The sequence below is a fragment of the Cricetulus griseus genome, chromosome 3 (assembly GCF_003668045.3).
Source record: "Cricetulus griseus strain 17A/GY chromosome 3, alternate assembly CriGri-PICRH-1.0, whole genome shotgun sequence".
Lineage (NCBI taxonomy): Eukaryota > Metazoa > Chordata > Mammalia > Rodentia > Cricetidae > Cricetulus > Cricetulus griseus.
Genome location: NC_048596.1, coordinates 91,032,345 through 91,057,337, shown reverse-complemented (window position 1 = coordinate 91,057,337; position 24,993 = coordinate 91,032,345). Strand labels below are relative to the sequence as shown.

Sequence of the window (24,993 nt, the reverse complement as noted above, 5' to 3'; positions counted from 1 at the left end):
GAAGCCACGAAAACACTTGAGATCAAGTGGTTTAACAAAGACTTACGGATATCTAAAGATATCCAAATAATCAAAATTCTGTATTAGGAGGCTACTTGAGTATCAAAAGGAAAGCCCAGTCCTAGCTTTCAGAAAACTTTAATCACTCCTCTAATAAATGATAAAAATGACAAATGCTCACCAAATACAAAATGTTAACTATATAAGCAAGGTATCGTGCTGGTGGTACATGCTTTTAATCCCAGAACTCAGGAGGCAGAGGAAGGCCAGCCTGGTCTACAGAGTGAGTTCCAGAACAGCCAGGGCTACACAGAGAGACCCTATCTGGAAAACACAAAAAGAAAAGAAAGGAAAAGAAAAGAGGTATCAAAAATGCAACCAAGTATGTCTGACTTTCAAAAACAACATTGCAAAAATCTTCTTTCTGAGACCTTCCAACTCTCAGAACTAAGTTGGAGAGCATTCTTACAGGAATTCCTAAGAAAGGCTCACAAACTGACTGGTCATGAGTATTAGCACCCTCTGAGGAAACCTGGACAGTGTTCCCTCCTATCCTGTAAACAGAGGCTAAAGACAAAACAACTCTCAGGAGATTCGAGACACAAAATGAGAGAACGAACTGGGGCTCATTTGGACATAACTTCCTCTGCCTGGTTCTACAGCATAAGCATGGACCAGAGGCTGAAAAAACTAAGCTATCAAGGACTGGGGCATACCTTTAATCACAGCATTCATGAGGCAAGTGATCTCAGAGTTCAAGACCAGTTTGGTTTTTACACAGAAAGTTCCAAGCCAACCAGGACTACATAGAGACACCCTGTCTCAACAAAACAAAATTGAGCTACCCCTCAGACATCAAATTCCAGAAACCTGTGAATAAACGGCAAAGCTGGAACTTTAACTTGTGTTTTTTTTTTGTTTTTTTTTTTTAAAACTTCAATGGCCTGCCCTGAGACAGATATCACGCTAGAGGCCCAGATCCCAAACTGAGTCATGTCTGTAAAAGTACTGGTCATTTCAAAGCACAATCAAGTACTCAGATCTCCAGAGCTAAGGACTCTTACAGGTAAAGTGCGTATGGAGACCTGAAATCACCTTTACTTTTTTTTTTTTTTTTTTAATGACTTTCATGCACTTTAGGCAGGGAAGCAGGTGGGCTAACTGCAGATATTCACCTCTTTCTCCACCTCTTCTCTAAATCTAATCCCCCAGTCTCATCCCCAGCTCTGTAGCAGAATACTTGCTGCAGCCTCCCTGCCACCCTCCATCTCCAACAGATCACATAGCTCTTTCTCTTCAACCATCCTTCCTTGCTTCATCACTCTATCCAGCCCCCAATTCCACCAGGCACTACCTGGGAATGCACCAGCCAAGCCTGCCAGAGAATCAAGTAGGCCAGCAAAACAGGTAAGAGAACTTCAGATCTTTACTCTCCACTTCTCCAAATGTAATCCCCAAATCTCATCTCTGTAGCTCTGTAGCAATTACCTGTGTAGCCTCTCCTAACTCTCTGCTGCCATCCCCAGGGGACTAAGCAGATCCTGGTAGAAAATCCTGCCATCTTTCCTCCTGTGGACCCACCTCAACCTCCTATCCTAGCTCATCCCCATTCCTAAGTGTCAGCTTCTAATACCCAGAAAGACATTTTACCTGGAACCCCCCTCATCCATCAGAATCCCAGAAGAATTTCCTACCAGGCAACACACAGTCACCATACTCTCTTAAGAACTAGAGAGGGTAACAGAAACCAAGGAACAAAACACCCAACAAAGACAAGACCAGATGTCATCCCCTAGAATATCAATCTTCCCATCCCCAGGTGCCTAGATACCAGCATAAAAATCACAGTGACAGCCAGAACAATATACTAGATACCAGCAACCCTACTACATTAGGCTCTGGGTATTGCAACAAAGCTGTAACACAAGAAAAAGATCTTAAAATAGTCTTTATGAATATGATAGAGGTCTTTAAAGAAGAAATGAATAAATCCCTCAAAAAATATGTAAACACAGTGAAAGGAAATGGATAAAACAGTTCAAGACTGAAAGTAGAAACAGAATCAATAAAGAAAAACAAAACTTGTAAATATGGAAATGAAAAATCTAGGAACTTGAACAGGAACCTCAGAGGCAAGCCTCACCTACAGAATAATAGAGATGAAAGAAAATTTCAGGCACTGAAGACACGATAGAAAAAAATGGATACATCAGTCAAAGAAAACTTTAAATCCAAAAAAACATTCTGGCACAAAACATCCAGGAAATCTAGGACACTATAAAAAGACCAAATCTAAGAAATACAGGTCAAAGGAAATATTTTCAACACAATCATAGATAGAAGAAAATTTCTCTAAATCTAAAGAAGCAAACAAAACACCAAATAGACTGGACCAGAAAATAAAGTCCCTCAGGCACATAATAATCAAACACTAAATGTACAGAATAAAGACAGAATATTAAGAGCTACAAGGGAAAAAGACCAAGTAACATATAAAGGCAAACCTATTAGAATAACATTTGATTTCTCAATGGAGACTCCAAAAGCCAGAAGGAACTAGATCTAGTTCTACAGACTCTGAGAGACCACAGATGCCAGCCCAGACTATTATACTCAGCAAAACTGTCAATCACAATAGATGGAGAAAGTGTCTTTCAGCCATTTCAGATTCCTCTATAGAGAATTCTTTATTTAGTTCTGGATTCCACTTTTTAATTGGATTGTTTGATGTTTTGGTGACTAGTTTCTTGAGTTCTTTGTATATTTTGAAGATCAGCCCTCTGTCAGATGTGGGGTTGGTGAAGACCTTTTCCCATTCTGTGGGCTGCCGTTTTGTCTTGTTGACTGTGTCCTTTGCCTTACAGAAACTTCTCAGTTTCAAGAGGTCCAATTTATTAATTGTTGATCTCAGGGTCTGCTACTGGTGTTATGTTCATGAAGTGATCTCCTGTTACCAATTCGTTCAAGGGTACCTCACGCTTTCTCTTCTAAGAAGTTCAGTGTGGCTGGATTTATGTGGAAGTCTTTGATCATTTGGACTTAAGTTTTGTGCATGGCAATAGATATGGATCTATCTGCAGTTTTCTACATGCCAGCATCTAGTTATGCCAGCACCATTTGTTGAAGATGCTTTCTTTTTTCCATTGTATAACTTTAGCTTCTTTGTCAAAAATCAGGTGTTCATAGGTATATGGGTTAATAATTGGATCTTCAATTCGATTCCATTGGTCTACTTGTCTATTTTTGTGCCAATATCAAGCTGTTTTCGGGACTATAGCTCTATAATGGAGCTTGGAGTCAGGGATAGTTATGCCTCCAGAAGCTCCTTTATTGTACAGGATTGTTTTGGCTTTCCTGGTTTTTTTGTTTTTCCATATAAAGTTTAATATTGTTCTTTCAAGGTCTGTGAAGAATTGTGCCGGTATTTTGATGGGGATTGCATTGAATCTGTAGATTGCTTTTGGCAAGATTGTCATTTTTACTATGTTGATCCTATCTATTCAAGAGCATGGGAGATCTTTCCATTTTCTGGTATCTTCTTTAATTTCTTTCATTGAAAACTCAAAGTTCTATAATCCACACCTCCGGAGAAACTAGGAAACAAGGAGGATCCTAAGAGAGAAATACATGGTCCCCTGAAGAAGGAGAAAGGGACAAGAACTCCTGAGCAAATTGGGAGCATGGGGGGGTAGGAAAAAGAGAAGGGAAGAAGAGAAGGGGAGAGGAGAACAAGAGGATTCAGGAAGATTGAATCATGGGAGGAATAGAGGACAGCAAGAAAAGAAATACCTTAATAGAGGGAGCCAGTATAGGTCTAAAAAGAAATCTGGCACTAGGAAAATGTTCAGAGATCCACAAGATGACCCCAACTAAGAATCTAGGCAATAGTGGAGAAGCCGCCTTTGATGCCCTTCCCCTATAATGAGATTGATCACTACCTTAATTGCCATCCTAAAGCCTTCATCCAGTAGCTGATGGAAGTAGAAGCAAACACCCACAGCTAAGCACTGAGCTGAACTCCTGGAACCCAGTTGTTGAGAGGGAGGAGGGATGAGCAAAGCAGTCAAGATGGTGCTGGAGAAACCTACAGAAAGAGTTGACCTGACCTAGTGAAAGCATGGAGAACCCAGTCATAAAGCTGGGGAACCAGCATTTGACCAAAACAAGTCCTCTGAATGTAGGTGCCAGTTAGGAGGCCTGGGCAGTCTATGGGACCTCTTACAATGGAACCAGTATTTATCCTTAGTGCACAATTGGACTTTGGGAGCCCATTCCCTATGAAGGGATACTATTTCAGCCCAGATACACAGAGGAGGACGTAGGCCCTCCCCCCAAGATGTGACAGACTTTGGCGATCCCCCATGGAAGGTCTCATTACCCGTGGGAGGTGGGGGGGTTGGGGGGGTCGGTGGGGTGCATGGGAGGATGGAGGGATAGGGTACAGGGGTATTGATATGTAAAATAAGATTGTTTCTAAGTTAAAAAAAATAGAGAAAATAAGACATTCCATAAAGCCAAATTTAGACAATATCTATAAATCTGGTCCTACAGAAGGCACTAGAAGGAACCCCATCAACTTAAAGAGGTTAACCACACCCCCCAAAACACAAGGAATAATCCCAGACTAGCAAGTCAAGAGAAGGAAAACAGACACACACACACACACACACACACACACACACACACACATACACAACAACAACAACCAAAGAAACACATGGAAGCTATATTAGTTATAAAACTGTTGGCCAATGACTAGGGCTTCTTTATTGGCTAGCTCTGTCTTGATTATTAAGCCATTTCTATTAATCTATGTATTTCCATGTGGTCTTATCTTACCGGAGAATGCCTGGTGTGTTCTTTCTTCCCCCCAGGCCAACTCTGTCTGCCTACATTTCCCAGAATTCTCCCAGAATTCTCCTCATCTCCTAGCCCTGCCTATACATCCTGCCTGACCAATCAGCCAATCAGTGTTTTATTCATGAACCAATAAGAGAAGCATATATACAGAAGGACTTCCCCCATCATTCCTCTCTTTATCTTATTATATTTTATTATTTATAATACATTTTATTTTTTAAATTTGTAATTATTCTTCTCTTATACAATACATTCCAAACACAGCTTCCCCTCCCTCCATTCCTCCCAGTTCCCCCCACCTCCCCTTTCCCCCAGATACACCCTCAACCCTATCTTTCCCCAGAAAAGAGCAGGCTTTCCGAGGACATCAACCAAACACAGCACAGTAAGATACAGTAAGACCAGGCAAAAAACCTCATGGGCAAGGCAACCCAGTAGGAGGAAAAAGGTTCTGAGAGCAGGCAATAGAGTCAGAGACACCCCCAAATGCCAAGCCAACAATCTTAACAAATATGCAGAGGACCTAGAGCAGACCCATGCAGGCTCTTTAACTGTCACTTCAACCTCTTATGAGCCCCCATGAGCCCTGATTATGCGGGCCAGCATCTTCCAGTGTCCTCAACCCCACTGGCTCCCACAACTCCTCCTTCTCTTCTTCTGCAGGATTCCTTGAGAAATGAGAAGAGGGACCCAATGGAGACCTCCAACCTGAGCCCTCTTTCCACATGATGTTTGGCTGTGGAACTCAGCACCTACTCCAGCAGCTGCCAGAGGCAGCCTCTCTGATGATGACTGGACTATAGTGGAACATCATTAGGAATTATTTCAGTCATTTGGGGGAGGGCAGTTGTATTTGGTTCTCTGGGCTATCTAGTCTCTGGTTCCTGATCATCCAGGCAGTGTCAGGCATGGGTCTCAACTTAAAGGAGTCATTGGTTGACTACTTCCACAAGTTCTGTGCCACCGCTGGCCCAACACGTCTTGCAGGCAGGTCAGATTGTAGGTGGAAGGTTTTGTGACTAAGTTGGTGTCACAAGATAAGGCCCACCACTGGGGGCCTTATCTGGTTACAGAAGATGGATGGTTCAGGCTCCATATCCCCCATAACTAGAAGTCCTTGTTAGGGTCACCATCTAGATTCCAGGGAGTTTACACCTTTTTTGTGACATCTCTCACTATCTGATATTCTTTGACCTAACAACCAAGTTTTCAGAATACTAAACAAGTTCAGAAGAAAAAAAATCTATAGTCTACAGAGGGAATAGCAAGAACTCCAGGCTATTCAAGAAGTCTAATGAGATAGCTCCATCCACTGCTGCCCTTTGTGTGTGTAGCATAAGTGGAGAATCAAAGAGCCTGATTATAAATTTGGGGATTCAATTTAGGTTCTACAGCAGTGCATACAAACACAGTTCTTTGGTAAGAAATCCAAGGGATAGGAAGAGCCTTCCACATCTCTAAATCCTTTCTATATTTCCATGCAATAATCCTCCAAAGGCTTCTTATTGTTCCACCAGCAACAAAAAGTGAAATAAGTTGGTTCAAGTTGGTATTGGTCTCATTAAGAAAGATAATATCAGTTCATGGTTTTCTTATTTTAAAATTCAGCATTTTTAATTATAAGTAAGAGAATGTATGCATGGTGAGCATTTCAAAACATCGAGGGCATGCAAGAAAAGGCTCTTAAATCCCAGGGTTGAACTCTACCTCTCAGGATAGTTGTCAAAGAAAAACTGTCACTGAGTATTGCAAAACATGTGCAGAACATACAGGACAAGCCACCAGTGGAATTGCTCCACACACATTCCATTTCAGTGTTTGCCAGCTAACATTCAGCTCTGTTCTTTTTCCCAGCAACCCTGTGGTCAGGGCAACTAGCTCCTTCCCAGTTATCCAGCTCCTTACTTCAGGGTACTTATTGTCAATGGGGCATAAACTGAAACACACAGATGCTTTGGTTACATTTTCTTTTTAGCTTCCTGATTATGAACTATGACATCACATTCCTATACACCAATGTCACACAAATCTTCTAAAAACATTGTTCTGGCCGTCATTGCTTTCCTCAAAAACCTTTAGAAACTTGATGTCTGTGGGATAAAATTCCAGCCCTTGAACCAGAATTCACACTGCCACAGTCCCTGTTGCTGGACCTCCCACTGTTCACTATGGAAGCAGCAGTGGAGACGAAGTGAGTCAGCAAACTAGGCACCTAAATCCCAGCTCTGCCAATGACTACTGTGCCATCTTGAGCAGGCTACCTATTGCTCTGATCCTCTCTCCTTAAAACAAGAACAACAGGGCTCATGGCACAGAGCACTGCTCCTTTTGACTCTTCTCCTTAGTTCCCATCCAAACGACCCCCTCTGTCCTCTTGAAAACCCCATCAGCAACTCTGAACCATTCATTTGCACAACCACACTTCCAGGCTTGACTCAAACAGCCCTCTTCTGGAAAGTGCTCCTGTCTCATAACCATTTTCTAGTTGATGACCTATAATTCTTATAAATCAATCAAATAGATATTTACTTGTGTCAATCCTGTCTGCACAAGTACACAAACTGAGAGCAAGCACTTTACTAATTACCAAACCAACCACAATAAAAAATACATTGATGATAAAGGTTATTTTGAAACTGCCAGAATTAAGGAATAGGAAACACTTCCAATATGTAGCTTTCTCCCAACATTTATCTGAATCAATATCTTTCCCATACTTTGTAGTCTTTCCAAAGGTAATGTTTACTTCGTAAATAAAAAGGAGTGCTGAATCTGTTAGTCTCCTAGAGACTGTCATCTAGGCCAGCGGAATCCAGACAGCTTTTGCTTCACAGTATGCATTTAATAGACACTGGAGCCTTAGAGTCTTCCTAATTCAGCGTGGGGTTGGGAGACCACGACAATTCGGTTCTTTTAAGTTTTCCAGAATTTACACTACTTCTGATATTTTAGAAATTCCTTACTTCTGAATGAAAATAAAATCCCACGAAGGGAGCGGAGCATGGTGTTTTCGAACCCGTAATACCAGTTCTTGGGCGGTGGAGGCAGAAATCTCAGAGTTTAGGGCCAGCCTGAGCTACATGAGACCTTGCCCCCGCACCCCCAAAAATCAAAGGTATCCACTTTCTGAAAAACACCCTTTGTAGAAAACAAAAACAAATCAATTATGTGGTCAATCGGGGGTTTTCCTTGTGGCCCTTAACAACTTAGACATGGGATAACGACTTCTTTACCATTCCCCAGATCCTACAATGCAAAAGCAGAAACATCTGGGTGGAAATGAGACTGATAGCTGGTCTGAGGCAGCATTATGGCAAATTCTTTCATTTGGTCAGGAAGATATTTTATCCATATTTAAGTGATTATAAATTATGTTCATACAAAATTCCCAGAGCACTGCAATCTCCTTTCTTTGGAAACACTAGAAAACGTTCAGTCCTTTCACTTTTACTCGGATATTAGATTTTCAGACCCCCAAAGCAGCACAAATGCTAAGGGTGTTCCTTCAGTGCTAGGTCATTTCGTACACACCGAAAAGTGTATGAAGGTATAGAGCAACAATCCCAGTTTAACAGGTCCAAGTGATAGAAGACAAAGTTAAATTTCCTTTGTTTGAGTAGAAACCTAGTCTGTGTGGGTGCGTGTAAGAGCGTACACTCATGTTCCTCATCCAGCTGCACTCGAGCTACACGGGCTCAGGTAAATGGAGCTCAACTGTCTCCCGGGCTGCTTGCGTTCCGCAGTTCTGAACAACTCAAGACCGGGGTCGGGGCTCCCACACAGCGCAGCCCGGGCCTGACCGGAAGGCAGAGCTGGCCACGATCGCCCGGGAAGGCAGTCCCTAGCAACTCAGAATGCCGCGGCCCGCACGCTAGTACTCACGCAGCAGGAGCCCCTGCCTGGGCCCCCGATTAGGGAAAGCGGAAGGGCTCCGTAAGCCACAGAATGGGAATCCGCGTCCTATCCGCCACCCGATAGGGAGCTGAAGCAGCGCGGTGGGCAGGCGACTCCTGCGGGCGGTCGGAAGCCACTTACCTCCACCGCCCGAGCTGGCCGGGAGCTCCGAGCAGCCCAAGCTGCCCCGGCGCCGCACAGCCCGAAGGAGGGGCCGCTCCCGTAGAGGGCGGGCTGCGGGCGGGTATCCGCGCGTGGGGCTGCAGAACCAGGGGAGGCGTGCCTCCACCAGAGACCTAAAGGGTGGGCTGCTGCAGCCAGGAGGAGGGGTGTGCTCCCGGGCCGGGGGAGGGGGAGGGGGAGAGGGCGGGCGACAACGGAGGACTGCATGGGGGGGGGGGGCCAGGGTGGGAAGTCAGGCCCCCAAACCGCACCGCCCTCACCTCGGCACCATCCGACCAAGGATTGTCTGGATCTGGAGCAGAAGCACAAGGGGATCAGAAACTTTATGTCATTTTCTCATACACACGTGACCCCCCTGCAGTCCAGATGGTTTCAATCACCGGAGGAAAAAAGCCGCTCTGCTGGTATGCATGAAAAGCCGGAGCTGGGAAAGTCTGGGAAAAACTGCCTGTACAGCCGGCTTGCCTTCAAACAAACCCAAGCGCTCTTTCCGTTCTGCTGGCTTTGGGCCCAGGAGCCATACGAAACCCAAACGACAGTAAAAGAAGCTACCCTGGGTATTGCAACCAGTAGCAAAACTAAAGCTCTAGGATTGCAAGGATCGGTTCTGAAGCCTAAGCTCCACGAGAATTGTGAGAATGTAAAATACTCCACATGCACACAAAACCAAAAGGTAGAAAGGAATTCATTCAATGATGAAGAAACAGTTAGTTACTGGTGACAGACTTATTTATCGATGGAATTCGATGGAAAATTGTTGACCCAGTATAACAATCCATTTGGAAAAGGCTATGTTGAGTACAATCCAGACCCATACTTACTTGGTGGGGTGTTATAAAGCCATATAACTTGATTTCTCCTCCTATAAGTCTCTTACAAATAGATCTTGGAATTGGAATAAGCAACAGTAAAAATTGACTTTCAAAATTTAGAATTTCAAAATTGATAATTTTGGTGGAGTGGTAACACACACCTTTAATCCCTGCACTAGATAAGCAGATCTCTCAGAGTTCAAATCCAGCCTTGCCTACGTGACCAGTTAGTTCCAGGATAGCCAGGTCTACACAGACAGACCCTGTCTGAAAACCAAACAAAATTTACCATTTTATGGCTGAGTGTACAGCACAATGTGAGTCTCTGGATTTGGTCTGCAATCACATATGCTTTGTAATTTTACATTGACTGGTAGCATTTCAAAAGAACCAATGTGTGTAGATGAATATAAGCAGGCTCTAAAGTCTAGACCTGTTTCAAAACCCAGGCCAATTCAACTGTCACATATCCTAAAGAGATATTTACTCAGCTGCAAGACAAGCACCAAAAATAATAACTTTAAGATTCATCCTGGAAATAATTCAACTTGCTCATGATCAAACACAAATAGTGGCAAGAACTAAACTGATTAAAAAAAAAAAAAACTATTGTTCCTTTGCCAAAAGAGGATATCAGACATGAATTCTAGATGATTTGTCACCATCATATTGACATCAGAGAAGACGTCTGGACTGTCTGGTAGACTTGAGACCTTACCTTTGGTGTGACATAGTCATCCTTTGTGAAAAATAAATCAATTCCTGGTTCTACATTGGGAAAACCCAAGATTTCAGCTGCTGTTGAAACACTCTGGGGAACAAAGGCACTGACTGGAACTAAGCAAGACAGTATGTGTTGTGCTCCAAACTCAAAATCAGTGAGTTTCTACTGCAGTTTACTGATACATGGATCCTAAAGTAGAACTGGGCTACACTTGGACAGGCTTGCCCCTCTAATCTCCAATCTTAGGGTGATTCTTTCCCCAACACAGAAAGAATGCTTGCATAGCAGCAAGGAGGAGGACCAGGAACACAGATGGACAATGGCAAGCCAAAATCAGAGCTTAACACTCCTGGAAAACTACTTGCAGCTCTCAGGAGTTGTAGGGGTGTTGAGTTCTGAGGCCTCAATCATGCATTCTAAGCACAAGCTGTATACCACTGACCACACCATTTGCCCTGTAAAGAGGCTCATCAGTCGCTCACTTCTAAAACAAACAGAACTTGTAATAATGTCCCACTTTACCCATGGATGACATACCTTTTAAGGTATGTCTCTAAATGTAGTCCTAAATCTAAATTCCACATATGTGAACATTAGTGAGCAGCTAATATTGGCCAAATATTTATTAGAAACACTAACATCTAGAATTTCTTTTAATTTTCACTAACCAAATATTCACTTCATTGGATGAACAAGACCAATTATGTGTAAGGTTCTTAAGAAGACAGTATGCTCTGAGAACAGGAGCCAATTGTCTGCTCACAATTATATCCTATGTACCTACCATGAAATAAGTCCACCATGAATTCACGCTATTTGAGCGAATAAAAGATAAATAAACTGAGCATGGTGCAATGCCTGTGATGGCAACTTCTCAAAAGGCTGAGGCATACCTGGGCAACACAGGAAGACTTCATAAGAAAAAAAATAGTAGTAGTAGAGCTAGTAATATAGATAAATAGTAACACTTCCAAGGTTTCAGTCCTGTAGAGGCATGTCACTTGTATAACCAACAGAATGAAAGAATAGCTATAGAGAAGAGCTAGCAGTAAAAAGAGAAGTAGTGCTTAGCACTAACCAGCTGTGAGCTTTAATCACAATGTATGTTCAGAACACAGACTGCTGAAAATAGGAAGCATTTGTGGAAGGAATTTGGTCTGTTTAGTGCCTAAATTAGGGACTTCAGAGATACACTTTCCCATGTCCCAGTTGTTCAGTGCCCTCAACACAGAGCCAAGACAAGATTTGAGCATAAACATCCTGACTCTTAATTTGGATAGCATGAATACAGTCCTTTCATCCTCTCTCCTACTCCTCCTCTGCCTCCAAGCCATTTCCTCTGTACTGTCTTCTGTCAGGCAAATGAAAGTTTCCTAATTTTCGTAGTAGCTTGGGCTCTCTTTGTGTAGAAAAGTACAATATAGCCTGATTACGTGGTTATGTTCCATACAGATGCCTGGCAACACATCTTATAGCTAAGTGGCTGTATTTTTAACTCTGAGGGACTTAGCACACCAAAACAGAACTTGATGTCACAGAGATGGGCTTCATTTCCTTTTGCTGTTTAAATCTTGCACTTAAGCAGGGTGAATTGACTGAGTATTTGGTTCATTAATTTCATTTTGACTTACTGTTCTTGTTTTTTCTTTGAGGAACAGACATTTGGGTCTGTAGCTCTAGTACTCATGAAGCAGTTGTCCCCCCCACCCCCCGAACGTGCCCATTAGCCTGGCTGTGAGGCTATGCTTCCTGACACAAACAACTAGGTTTCTGTGTATCAGGAAAATGGGAGAGGTTGGCCTAGATGCCTCGGTTTTCTAGGACAGATATTTCCAAATATCCTTTTCTTTTCTTTTTAGTTTTTTGTTTCGATTTGGGGGTATTGTGGTGTTTGGTTGGTTTGGAGACAAAGGTCTCAGGTAACCCAGGCTAGACTCCAATATGCTATATAACTGAGGATGACCTTTTTTCTTTTCTTTTTTTTTTTTTTTTTTTTTTTTTTTTTTTTTTGGTTTTTCGAGACAGGGTTTCTCTGTGTAGCTTTGGAGCCTATCCTAGCACATGCTCTGGGGACCACGCTGGCCTCGAACTCACAGAGATCCGCCTGCCTCTGCCTCCCGAGTGCTGGGATTAAAGGCATGTGCCACCAACGCCCGGTGAGGATGACCATAAACTCCCAATCTTCCTGCTTCACCTCCAAAGTCCTTTCCCGATATTTAAGAATATTATGTTTTAGTTAAACTGCCAAACTTGAATGTTATTTGAAATCATCTGGAATTTTTTTAATGTTAATCATCAAATAAATAAATTAAAAGTTGGTATAGTGACACACGCCTTTAATCCCAGCACTAGAAAGTCAGAGGTAGGTAGCTCTCTGAGTTTGAGGCCAGCCTGGTGTACACTGCAAGTTCTAGGCAAGCCAGGGCTACACGGTGAGACTCTGCCTCAAAAACAAAAAACAGAAAAAAAAATATTAACCATGACTCCATAATTTCAACAAGTGCTATTTAATCCAATCTATTTTCCACTTCACCCAGATTTGAGAAGAAATTCATTTCTAAAGCAACTGGATGTGATGAGACATAGTTGTCATTTCAGCACTTAGGGAACTAAGGCAAGGGGATTGCTATGAGCCAACCCAGCCTGAGATACATAGGGAAAGCCTGTCTCAAGAACAAAAAGGAAGAAAGAGAGAGAAAGAGAGAGAGAGAGAGAGAGAGAGAGAGAGAGAGAGAGAGAGCGCTGGGGATATTGCTTAGTTGGTAGAGGACTTGCCTAGAATCCAGAAGCCCTAGGTTTTATTCCCACTGCTGGATAAAAAAAAAAAAAAAATGGGTATGCTGATTTCCACACCTGTAATCCTAGTACGTGGGAAGTGGAGGCAGAAGTTCATGTTCATCTTTAGCTATATAGTGAGTTCAAAGCTAGCCTGAGCTCTATATGAGACCCTGTCTCAAGATAAATAAAGACACAAACAAATAAACATAAAATTCACCCCAGATTCACCCATGAGGCTTTTACATGATCTTTAAGACTTTGGGGCAGGGGTTGGACAGTTAGCTCACAGGCTAAGAGCTAGTTGTTCTTGCAGAGGACCCAGGTTCAATTCCTAGTATCCATGTGGTGATTCACAACCACGGATAACTTCAGTTCCAGGGAACCCATGTCTCTCTTCTGACCTCAGTGGGCACCAGGCACATGAATTGTGTACATACACATGTGCAGACTAAATAAAAAGCAAAAACTGTAAAAAACAAAACAAACAAACAAACAAAAAATAACTCTGGGCCAGTTTGGGCATCACCACCTCAAGTCTGCAAACCTGCAGCAGAATTCCCATCACACTGGGAAATAGGTTAAAATCTTGCACAATTGTTCAGCAAGTAAAAGCACTAGCTAGCCATACACATCTAACAACCCCAACTCAATCCCCAGGACCCAAATAAAAAGCCAGGTGCATCTGTAATCACAACACTCATGAGAGATGGGAGTGCCCTACTTCACAGGAAGCTAGTCTTCATAGCAGCAAAAACTCTTCCTCAAAAAAGTGGAAGGTGAGAACTGACTCCTGAAAAATGTCCTCTGACACCTATATGTTCACCATGGCACATGCAGACCCACACTCACATGAAAAAAACAGAAAACAACAACAACAACAACAAAAACCGATAAGGTCTTTACTTTGTTAGTTGTACAGTGCATAATTTTCCTTCTAGGAAAGCCCGACCATTACCACACACTTACACAAGGTTCCCCAAAGGAACCATGAAAATATTTTTATGAATTGAAATAGAATGCAGCTCTTTCCTTCACAATAATACTTGGATATAACTACCTCTACAACCTACCTCTAAAAGAAAAAATAATAATGCCTTATTTAACAAAACTTTTTAATAGATTACTGAGGAATCAGCAAGATTTTGTTAAACAAGGAGCACTAGTAAGTCATTTGTGACACCATTCCTAGGGAGACCTGAACAAAAACATCTCACCCTAGGAAGGCAACTATTAATAAACCCAAGTTAAGAATACTACCAAAGTCTAACTTGGTGAACCAATGAGTTTTCCGGGGGTTACTTACAGGAGCAGAAATGACTCAAAGACAGCTGCATCACCAAAAGCCCACCCCAGCATGGGTTATGGCTGACAAAACCTGGAAACCTAGGGCTCACTGTACAATTTACAGGTAGCTCCACAGATTTAAGATGTCTTTTATAGGCTGCTCAGTTAGTCTAATCCTTTTTCAGTTTATTTAAGAATGTCTCTGCTGTCCTTACAGTTTGTATGCTTGTAAAGGGAGGAACCTAGTATGTCTCATCCATTTCAGGGACTTCTTAAGTCTTTGGGTTGTTTACTTCCTGAGTTTAAGGAATTTCCCTGAATGTTTTCACCTCCTCTTAGAATGTCTAGTGTCTTAAAGATTTTCCCTCCAAAAGGGCCATTTTAACTCCAAGGAAACTGCTATACCACTCTACTGAAACTACTGATTTCATACTAACCTGTAATCAAAAAAAAAAAAAAAAAAAAAAAAACTAAATGTGTATCTGATTAAAAACTGCTTAATTAAATTTTTTTAAATTTTACTTACTTATTTTTGTATATGTATGTGGGTGAGTACATACATGCCACAGCACAAATGTAGAGGTCAGAAGACAACTTGCAGGAGTCCTCTCTTTGCACCATTTGGGTTCTAGGGATTTAACTCAGGTCATCAAGTTTGGCAGCAAATGACTTTATCATTAGCTGAGCAATTCCACCACTCCAAGATTTAATTTTTTAAATTGCAAGAATCAAGAAATTCAGAACACTGTTGTATAAATTATATGAAAAACTTTTTTGACATTAATTTAAAAAGCATTTTTACATAAAGTATAGATAAGACATATCTGATTACAAACGTCAAAAAACAATATAACATAATATACAGGGGGAAATACTCCCCCATTTTGTATGCATGTGCTTGTTCATTTGTGTTCAAGTGTACATGCACCACTGTGCCTTTTGGAGGTCATATGACAAGCTCCAGAGTGGTCCTCTCCTTCCACCTTGTTTGAGGCAGGGTCCCTTTGTTGTTCACTGTTGTTACCTGTATGTCAAATTTGATGGCCTTCAAGGGTTCTCCTGTGTCAGCCTCCCATCTTCTCGTAGGGAGCACTTGGACAACAGCATCCAGCTTTATATGGGTTCGTGGGATCTGAAATCAGGCCCTCATACTTGTATGGCAAGCATTTTACTCACTGAGCCATCTCCTTACCCAAATCTTTCTTCTCATTCTTGCCCATAGGTTCCCCTCTTTTGGGGAATCACTGAAGATTATGTACTCTTCCAGAGATACTCAATGGAAAATGCATAACTGTTGAATTCATTTCAAGGAGGAAAGGTTCACAGCTTTCAACAGATTCTCAAAGAGGTTCACAATCTCAAAAAAATTAAGAATAACTATTTTAAAGCAAAGCTAAAGAGTGGTATATTACCTCAATCAATTAGTAGGACTAGCAAAATTGCATCCTGCATCATAGCACTGGGCAGTTGTGGTGTATGCCCTTTAATCCCAGCATCCAGAGGCAGAGGCAGGTGGATCTTTATGAGTTTAAGGTCAGCCTGGTATACAGAATGAGTTTCAGAATACCCAAGGCTCCAAAGAGAAATCCTCTCTCAAAAAAAAAAAAAAAGGCCCCCATAGGCTCATATATTTGAAAGCTTAGCCATCAAGGAATGGCACTATTTTAGAAGAATTAGGATTGTGTGACCTTGTTGGAGTAGGTGTGGCCTAGTTGGAGGAAGTGTGTCACTGGGAGTTCCCCCCCCCCCCCCCCCCCGCCTGTGAATCAGGATGTAACTCTCAGCTACTCCAGCACCATGCTACCATGCCTGCCATCATGGTCCCCACCATGATGAGAATGCCTCTGAAACTATAAGCAAGCCCTCAATTCCCCCAATTAAATGGTTTCCTTTATAAGAGTTGCCATGGTCATGGCATCTCCTCATAGCACTATAACAATGATTAAGACAATACATTTACTTATTGATGTTTCTCTGTATAATTCCAAACAACAAAATTGCAACAAGCAGTGTTGGTTAACATGCAGATGTGGTTATAAAAACATTCCATCTGTTTGTTAATAACTTCCTGATTTTTATTTCTGTCTGAAACAATCCTTCCAAATAATGTTAGTGTGTTGACTAACAAAGAACAGAAATCTTTAGGAAATTTTTGGTATGTGAATATGCACAAGAACACACATTTTTCTTTCATAGCCTAAAATTATTCTATCAGATAAAGAAAAGATTTCATTTAGCTCTACAAGGAGTTCAAAAGAAATATTAACTGGTAATCCTGATTACTACAATTAAGAAGTTATAGGGTTATTAATAAGGAGACTAGAAAAACTATAGCATGTATACACAGAGAAAGAGAGAGAGAGAGAGAGAGAGAGAGGAAGGAAGGAAGGAAGGAAGGAAGGAAGGAAGGAAGGAAGGAAGGAAGGAAGGAAGGATTTTGTCTAGTAAATCTCACTGGATTTCAGTAATTATTTTCCAAGTGTTACTACTGAGACTTTTACAGAAAATTAAGACAAGTTATTAGTTTTTTCAACCAGAAGAGAATAACTGTGCTGCTTTCTGTAGTCCCCTCTCCACAGCAGAATCAGTTTCCATGGCTTGAATACCATTCATACCTTTCACTCTCCCTTCTCAAAGTATACCAAAGACTTAATACAGAAAATCAAAGTTCTCTTCCAATAACCAGTTCATGAAAAGGTTAAATTAGACCTAGATCCATATGTTTTTGCACTACAATATTTGATATTTTATTCTAATTACTAGGCTAATAGTAACAATAGTTCACGTAAGGAAAGCATTGGAATAACTACTGATGCTGTTGGTTGGGCCAGCTATGAAAACAGGTGAGCTGAGATGCCAGGTGCTCTGGATGCATAGGAGGTGACAACAGGCTCAGAGAGAGTCATTAAATGTACTGGATAGTTTTTAGTTAACTTGACACAAGCTAAAGTTATTAGAAAGGAGAGAACCTTAATTAAGAAAATGCCCCATAACATTGAGCTGTAGGCAAGTCTGCAGGGCATTTTCTTAATTAGTAATTGTGAGGGGGACATGCCATTGTGGGTGGTGCTATCCCTGGGCTAGTGGTCCTGGGTTCTATAAAAAAGCAGGCTGAGCAAGACATGGGAAACAAGCCAGTAACCAGTACCCTCCATGCCCTCTTCATCAGCTGTTGCCTCCAGGTCCTTGCCCTGTTTGAGTTCCCATCTTGACTTCCTTTGATAGTGAACAGCAATAAGAAGGGTAAGCCAAATAAACCTTTCCTCCCTAAGTCACTTTGGTCATGTCTCATTATAGCAATAGTAAGGCTGAAAATTAAGGCTGGACAGTCTTCACCTACCTAGAGAAGACTTTCAGCTTTTCTGCATTCAGTATGATACAGGTCAGAGGTTTGTCATATATAGCTCTTAGTATGTTGAGGCACTTCTCTTAAACTTAGTAAATTGTTCTTGTTTTTTGTTTTTTTTTTTTTTTTTTTTTGATTTTCTAGGGTTTGCTTTGTTGGGGGTTTGGTATGTGTGTGTTTTGTATTTTTGGTTTGGTTTGGTTTTTATTTGTTTGTTTTCTGAGACAGGGTTTCAGAACTCTGTCCTAGAACCCACTCTGTAGATCAGGTTGGCCTCGAACTAAAGAAATCCGCCTGCCTCTGCCTCCTGAGTGCTGGGATTAAAGGTGTGCCCCACCAATGCCTAGCTCTTTTTGTTTTTTTAAACCATGAAAGAATATAAAATTTTATTTTTAACTCTTCTGTGTCTATTGGGATAATCATATGGTTTTCAATCCTTCCTTCTATTGATGTGAGGTATTATACTTACTGATTTTTGTATATTGGATCATCCTTGCATTCCTGGCACAAACACTGCTTTATAATGGTTTACAATCATTTTTATAGCTGTTGTATTTGAATTACTAGTATTTAATCAATGACTGAATAATAAAATGTCATATCTAGAAAAACCATGAGTTAATATTAACCATGACTCCATAGCCTTAACAAGTAAGTACTATTTAATCCAATCCATTCACCCAGATTTGAGAAGAAATTCATTTCTAAAGCAGCTGGATATGATGAGACATAGTTGTCATTCCAGCACTTAGGAAGCTAAGGCAGGAGGATTGCTGTGAGCTGAAAGCCAGCCTGACATATATGTGAAGAATCAATTAAAAACAAAAGTGGTAGCTGCACATGATACAGCGAGCCTTTAGTCCCAGGACTCGGGATCCAGAGGCAGGCAATCTCTGAGTTAAGAGGCTACTAGTAATACCATCTCAAATAAAACAAGCAAGAAAGCAAGCAAGCTCTCAACCCTTGGTGCCCATCAAAAAAATACTCTAAGGAACTGTCATCTTCCAATTCTTTTTTTTTTTTACCTTCTATAAAGAATTAAAGATTTAGGGTTGGAGAGATGGCTCAGAGACCAAGAGACCTTGCTTTCAGAGAATCAGAGTTCAGTTCATAGCACCCGTATTCGGTAACTTAAAATTGCCTGCAACTTCAGCTCCAGAGTATCTGACACTGTCTTCTTTTGAGGGCACCTGCACACACGCGCACACACACACACACACACACTCACACACACACACACACACACACACACACACACACACACACAAAAAGTAAAAAGTAAATAAATCTTTAAAAAAAAAAGAATAAAAGATTTGACTTCGAGGTTTTTAAATGCAATGCTGTCCTTAGGATATCTATAGATATTCCAAATCAGAATTCCTAGAAGTGAGATCTAGGACTCAGAATTTCCTTCGTACAGAATTCCCCATTATATGTACCTAGATCAAAAAGTCCAAACTGCAGGTGCCTAGGGAGCTGTCACTCTAAGTCGAGAGAGAGAGAGAGAGAGAGAGAGAGAGAGAGAGAGAGAGAGAGAGAGAGAGAGAGTGTTTTACTACCAAGTGTTATTTACTATAATATATGCACTTATTTTGAGCCTCTGACAGTCTCTCATATCATAGGCAGGCCTCAAAGTCCACATGTAGCCAGAATAACTTTGAACTTCTGATCTTCTTCTCTCTACCTCCAAAGCACTGAGGTTACAGTCTTGCACCATGCCTGGCCTCAACTATTCTAGTTTTTACTTCCAAAATGCCCAGCTTGTTCATTTTTCCTGTAGCATCTAAGCTCTTTACTTGACTGCTATGCTCTCAGCCTCTCTAACAACTCCTTTTCCCATCTCTATGACCATTCATCAGTGTTTCATTACTGCCTCCTCTTCTGGGCAGTTTTCAAGTAGAAAATTTTCCTCTTGGCTCTTCCCTACATATAGGCATTTTATCTGTTTACATTGCTTCAGCTAAATATATCGATCTTGTCAAACTATTATCTCTAAAGCTCTATCTTCTCTCTTGTATCTTCTAGACATGAACTTCCAATTTACTTTGGAGGCATCTGTACCTGGAAATACCGGGTAAAGTGGACTTTACATCTCTGTTCTGCCTTTCAACATTCTATGCTCCAATCTCATAACAACTATAGGTTCAATACAATTGTCATCTCTTTAATCAAGCCTTCTCTGATTTCTTCCTGTCCTAGGCAGAGTGGATGAGTCACTCTAGCAACTGCCTTACATTAACTACATAGCTATAGCTGTCAAATTACTGTCATTTCTTTTTTGTGTGTGATTTTGTTTGTTTGTTTGTTTTTTGAGACAGGTTTTCTCTGTGAAACAGTCCTGGCTGTCCTGGAACTCACTCTGTAGACCAAGTTAACCTAAAACTCAGAGACCCACCTGCCTCACAAGTGTTGCACTAACGTGTGCACCACTACCACCCAGCTTCTTTTTTTAAAGATTTTTAAAAATTATTTTTAACTTTGTATATGTGTGTTTGTTTCTGGGGTAGGAGTGTGCACACAAGTGCAGGTGCCCCAAGAGGTGTCAGATCCCATGGAGCTGGAATTATAGGCAATTGTGAACCACTTAATATGAATGCAGGGAACTCAGGTCCTCTGGTAGAGCAGTTCATTTCTTTTTTTCTTTTTCTTTTTTCTTTTCTCTCTCTCTCTCTCTCTCTCTCTCTCTCTCTCTCTCTCTCTCTCTCTCTTTTTTTTTTTTGGTTTTTCGAGACAGGGTTTCTCTGTGTAGCTTTGGAGCCTATCCTGGCACTCACTCTGGAAACCAGGCTGGCCTCGAACTCACAGCGATCACCTGCCTCTGCCTCCCGAGTGCTGGGATTAAAGGCGTGCGCCACCAATGCCCAGTGAGCAGTACATTTCTTAGCAAGCTCCAAATTATAGGCATTTCAAATGAACATACAATATGAATATTTGACAATGTAATCCATCATTAAGCACAGAGTGTAACTAAAAACACAGTCCTATATATACATATGTAGGTATGTAGGAATATATATATATATATATATATTCCCAATCTAATCCAAAGGCACATTCTTCAGAGTTACTTTTACATATATAAATCAGTATTTGAAAAGCTAATTCAGTTTTCAAATCACTTGTTCTCCCAAGCAGGCACCCAAAAATTTCCTTAGCATACAGAACATGTGTTTTTTGAAAAGATAAAAAACAAAACACCCCTCCAAAAAAAGTCAAAGAGAAATCTTTTTAGAAAGTATCCCCCATAAAAAAATGTTAGCAGTGGGTAATGCCCAAGCACCCAAGCATGCCAACTGCTGACCACTCTTTTCCAGATATGTGAGGTGATTAAGGAGTAAAGAAGAGATGTGCCTGAATTTGTATGGATCCTTGAAGCTATGGCCATTGTAAGGTTGAATAAAGAATGTCATTTGTATGCACAGTTTAGGCCTTGTGGGCTTTTTGTTTACTTTACTTTTGATTTTTTTAAACTAAGTCCTAATGCCAAATATTACTCCCCCCACTTTCCTGTTGAACTGATGCTATGTTAAGATATAAGCACAAACATCTCGTAAGTGTTTTAAATCCATCCAATTGTTTGAGAAGGCATACGTGCTGGGCCATTGAAACCAAAACATTAGAGCTAAGAATTTTGATGAAGATAATAATTGCTTACAGACCAGCTTGTTTTAACTTGCTCAACAAAGAGCACAGTCCTCTACCACACTTTCATCATGGGCTTTTTCTCTTCATAATCGCCACTATAATTAACCCTTTAAAAGGGAGATTATCTGTAGGTTGTTATAAGGAAGTTATCAATTAGATTCCATCATCTTCAAAATTTCACTTACCTACACTTTTTATTAATGTTTTGTGGCTGACTTAAGCATTATTTTTACAACCCATTTGTCCTCTGTACAGTCCATTTTCTAAGAAGTCTTAGATAGGCCAATAATTTCCTTGTGTCTTATACTTCTAGGACAATTCTGTAAGTCTATAAAGCTGCAGTTGCATGAGTCCCTCACTCCTTCCTGCCCCAATTCAATTATTTTTATCATTTGTGAACCTCATTCAATGTCCAACTTTCTTTCTTTCTTTTCTTTGTTTTCACACAAATCATCAGCATTTATTTCCTGGGACTTTTTGGTACACTCTCTTGGTACAAAGGGCAAAGAATTGGTCATTTAGGTTTGAGTCCAAATCCTTTCCCTACATCTGGATCTGTGAGACTCCACGGGGGAACTTAGAGCTGCATAGAACATCAAAACTAAGCTTAAAACAAACCAAAACCAAAACAGATAAAAAGTGATTGTCAGCTCCCCCTTCTCTGCTGAAAAAAGTTGTGTTTTTAAAAAATGTAAAAGAGGATTTTAAAAAGGGCTAGGAAGATCTTTCTGATGTAGGCAGCTGGTTAGAGGGATGAATGGTGTGGGGACAGTCCCTGTCCAGGCGGGGGCTGATCACCTGGGGGGGCAGAGCCTGGCTCAAGCCCCGCCTACCTGAATTAAAAACATCCCATGGTGATGGTGTGCCTTGGCACTCTGGGAGGTCGGGGGAGAGTGGAGCCTGTGGGGGTGGGAACAGAACTTTGCTGGAGTAGGGGCCACAGAGGCTCCATGAGGCTCTTAGTTGTCCTGGCTGGCCTGGGATATGGGCTCAGAGAAGAGGCTGCTGGGTTGTGCCGGGGCTTCAGTTCCAGGAGGGGACAGCAGGTCTCTCTTCTATCCTCTAGGATTAAGGCCAGACTCAAGAGCCTATCCTGGCACTCGCTCTGGAGACCAGGCTGGCCTCGAACTCACAGAGATCCACCTGCCTCTGCCTCCTGAGTGCTGGGATTAAAGGCGTGTGCCACCAACGCCGGCTTGACAGCCAAGTATTTTACCTGCTGAGTCATCTTTCAGGACCCAAGTTACTTAATATTTTCAAACCTTTTTTTTCCCTCATTAATGAAGTCCATCTGTGCAACTACAGCAACATGAATCCTTACTTCTTTTGTTCTTTCTATTGGCTCAGGTAATCCACTGTCCTTTTGCATGTACATGATCTCATATCAATGCTAAGGGTTCCAAAGGATGCTGCTGCCTGGCTCAGGTTGCTCCAGGATCAGATTCTAATGGTTAAAACTACATCTGATGGGCTGGAGAGATGGCTCAAAGGTTAAGAGCACTGGCTGCTCTTACAGAGGTCCCGAGTTCGATTCCCAGCAACCACATGGTGGCTCACAACCATTTATAATGAGATCTGGTGCCTTATTCTGGTTTGCAGACAGAACACTGTCTATACATAATAAATAAATCTTAAAAAAAAAACAAACTCCAAACTTTGTCCATTTATCTCTTACTGGTATTTATGTTACATCCTTTACTTTTCCCCCCATGACCTGATATTTGCACTGATTCTTGTCATTCAGAGGCCACTGGATTTTCTAGTCTGTGACCTTGTTCTGAGTTTGGGCCATAGATACACTCTGAAACTTTTGTGGAATTAGACCTCTGGCCCAAGCCACACCATAAATTCCTTCCCTCGTCACTATTCCCATGCCTTTCACTTCTGTGTCTATGGCTTCTGTCCTTCCTCCCCAGCCACTGCTGCCTGATGTTCTGGTGCTTACCCAAATTTTAGAATCTTCTTTAGAGCAGCCAGTAGGATAAATGAATTAAGTAATGTTGAGTTTACCTAATAATACTATGTAGAGAAGATAGGAACCTGCTCACAACTAACAGTAGTATTAAGTGGTTGTGCCTTTCTGTATCTCAAGTTCACTGTCTTTTACGTTATTTATTTTTAAAGATTTATTTATTTTGATTTTATGTGCATGAGTGTTTCACCTGCAAGTATGTCTGTGTACCATGTGCATGAAGTGTCCACAGAGGTCATGAGAGGCCATCAGATCCCCTGGAACCGGAATTACTATTGGTTGTGAACTGACATGTGGGTGCTAGGATTCTCTGCAAGAGCTGCCAGTGCTCTTAACCACTAAGCCATATCTCTAGTCCCATCTGTTAGTTTTTCTTTTGTTTTTTGAGACAAGGTCTCACTATGTAGGCCTGTTTGGCCTGGAACTTTCTATGTAGACCAGGCTAGCCTTGAACTCACAGAGATCCACCTGCCTCTGCCTCCAGAACACTGGGATTAAAGGCAAGTTATATATACAATGTTCTGCCTGCATGTATGTATGCCTGTACAACAGAAGAAGGCAACATATTTCACTATAGATGATTGTGAGCCACTGTGTGGTTGCTGGGAATTGAACTCAGGACCTGTGGAAGAGCAGCCAGGCTCTTAAACGCTGATCCATCTCTCCAGCCCCCTTCATAAATTTTTTTAAAGTATTTATTTTTTTAAAGATTTTATTTATTTATTATGTATACAACATTCTGCTTCCATGTATATCTGCACACCAGAAGAGAGCACCAGATCTCATAATGGATGGTTGTGAGCCACCATGTGGTTGCTGGGAACCGAACTCAGGACCTCTGGAAGAGCAATCAGTGCTCTTAACCTCTGATCCATCTCTCCAGCCCCCTTCCTAAATTTTTTTATTAGTGTGTGTGTGTGTTTGTGTGTGTGTGTGTGTGTGTGTGTGTGTGTGTCTGTGTGTGTGTGTCTGTGTCTGTGTGTCTGTGTGTCTGTGTGTCTGTGTGTGCTCTCGAGATTGCATGTGTACATTTGGAAGTCAGAAGACAACTTGGAGGAGTTAGTTCTCCCCTACCATGTGTCACCTGAGGGTTGAACTCAGGTCATAAAGCTTGGCAGTAAGCCCTACTCACTGTGCCATCTCACCAGCTCCTAATTGAGCTTTCAGATTTATCTGAAAAATCTTATATTCTCAGTATATTTTATCAAATTAACTCATTTTCCCCTAAATGAGTTACTAAAGCAGTTGCCTTTAAACCCTCACAGACAGGGTTCCCATTGCTCTGACACATGGCACAGTGCTGAGATGTTCTATGAAGAAGTTCTAAATATGAAGGAGTTCAAGAAGACTCCTCATCCCAGTTCCTAGGGAAGTTAGATCTAGAAGGAGTAAACAGAAGCAAACAGTTTCCTGAAGCTGTGCCAAAGCTCTGTGTCAACTGCCTGGCAGGAAATGCTTTCAGAGGATGGAGATAAACAGACTATCATCTTTTGGG

The 24,993-nt window shown here is 41.4% G+C and overlaps 1 protein-coding gene across 6 annotated transcripts in view; it reads right to left on the bottom strand.

Moving 5' to 3' along the window:
- The window catches only part of Dennd2b (DENN domain containing 2B), a 184,745-nt gene that overhangs the window by 144,475 nt on the left and 15,277 nt on the right, over positions 1-24,993 (bottom strand). The window contains exon 1 of one of the 6 annotated variants that reach the window (XM_027410050.2): positions 9,198-9,279. The exons of the other annotated variants lie outside the window; for them this stretch is intronic. The gene's annotated coding sequence lies outside the window, so the exon portion shown is untranslated. Of the gene's footprint in view, positions 1-9,197; positions 9,280-24,993 lie in introns of those variants that run through there. 6 annotated transcript variants of the gene reach the window in all.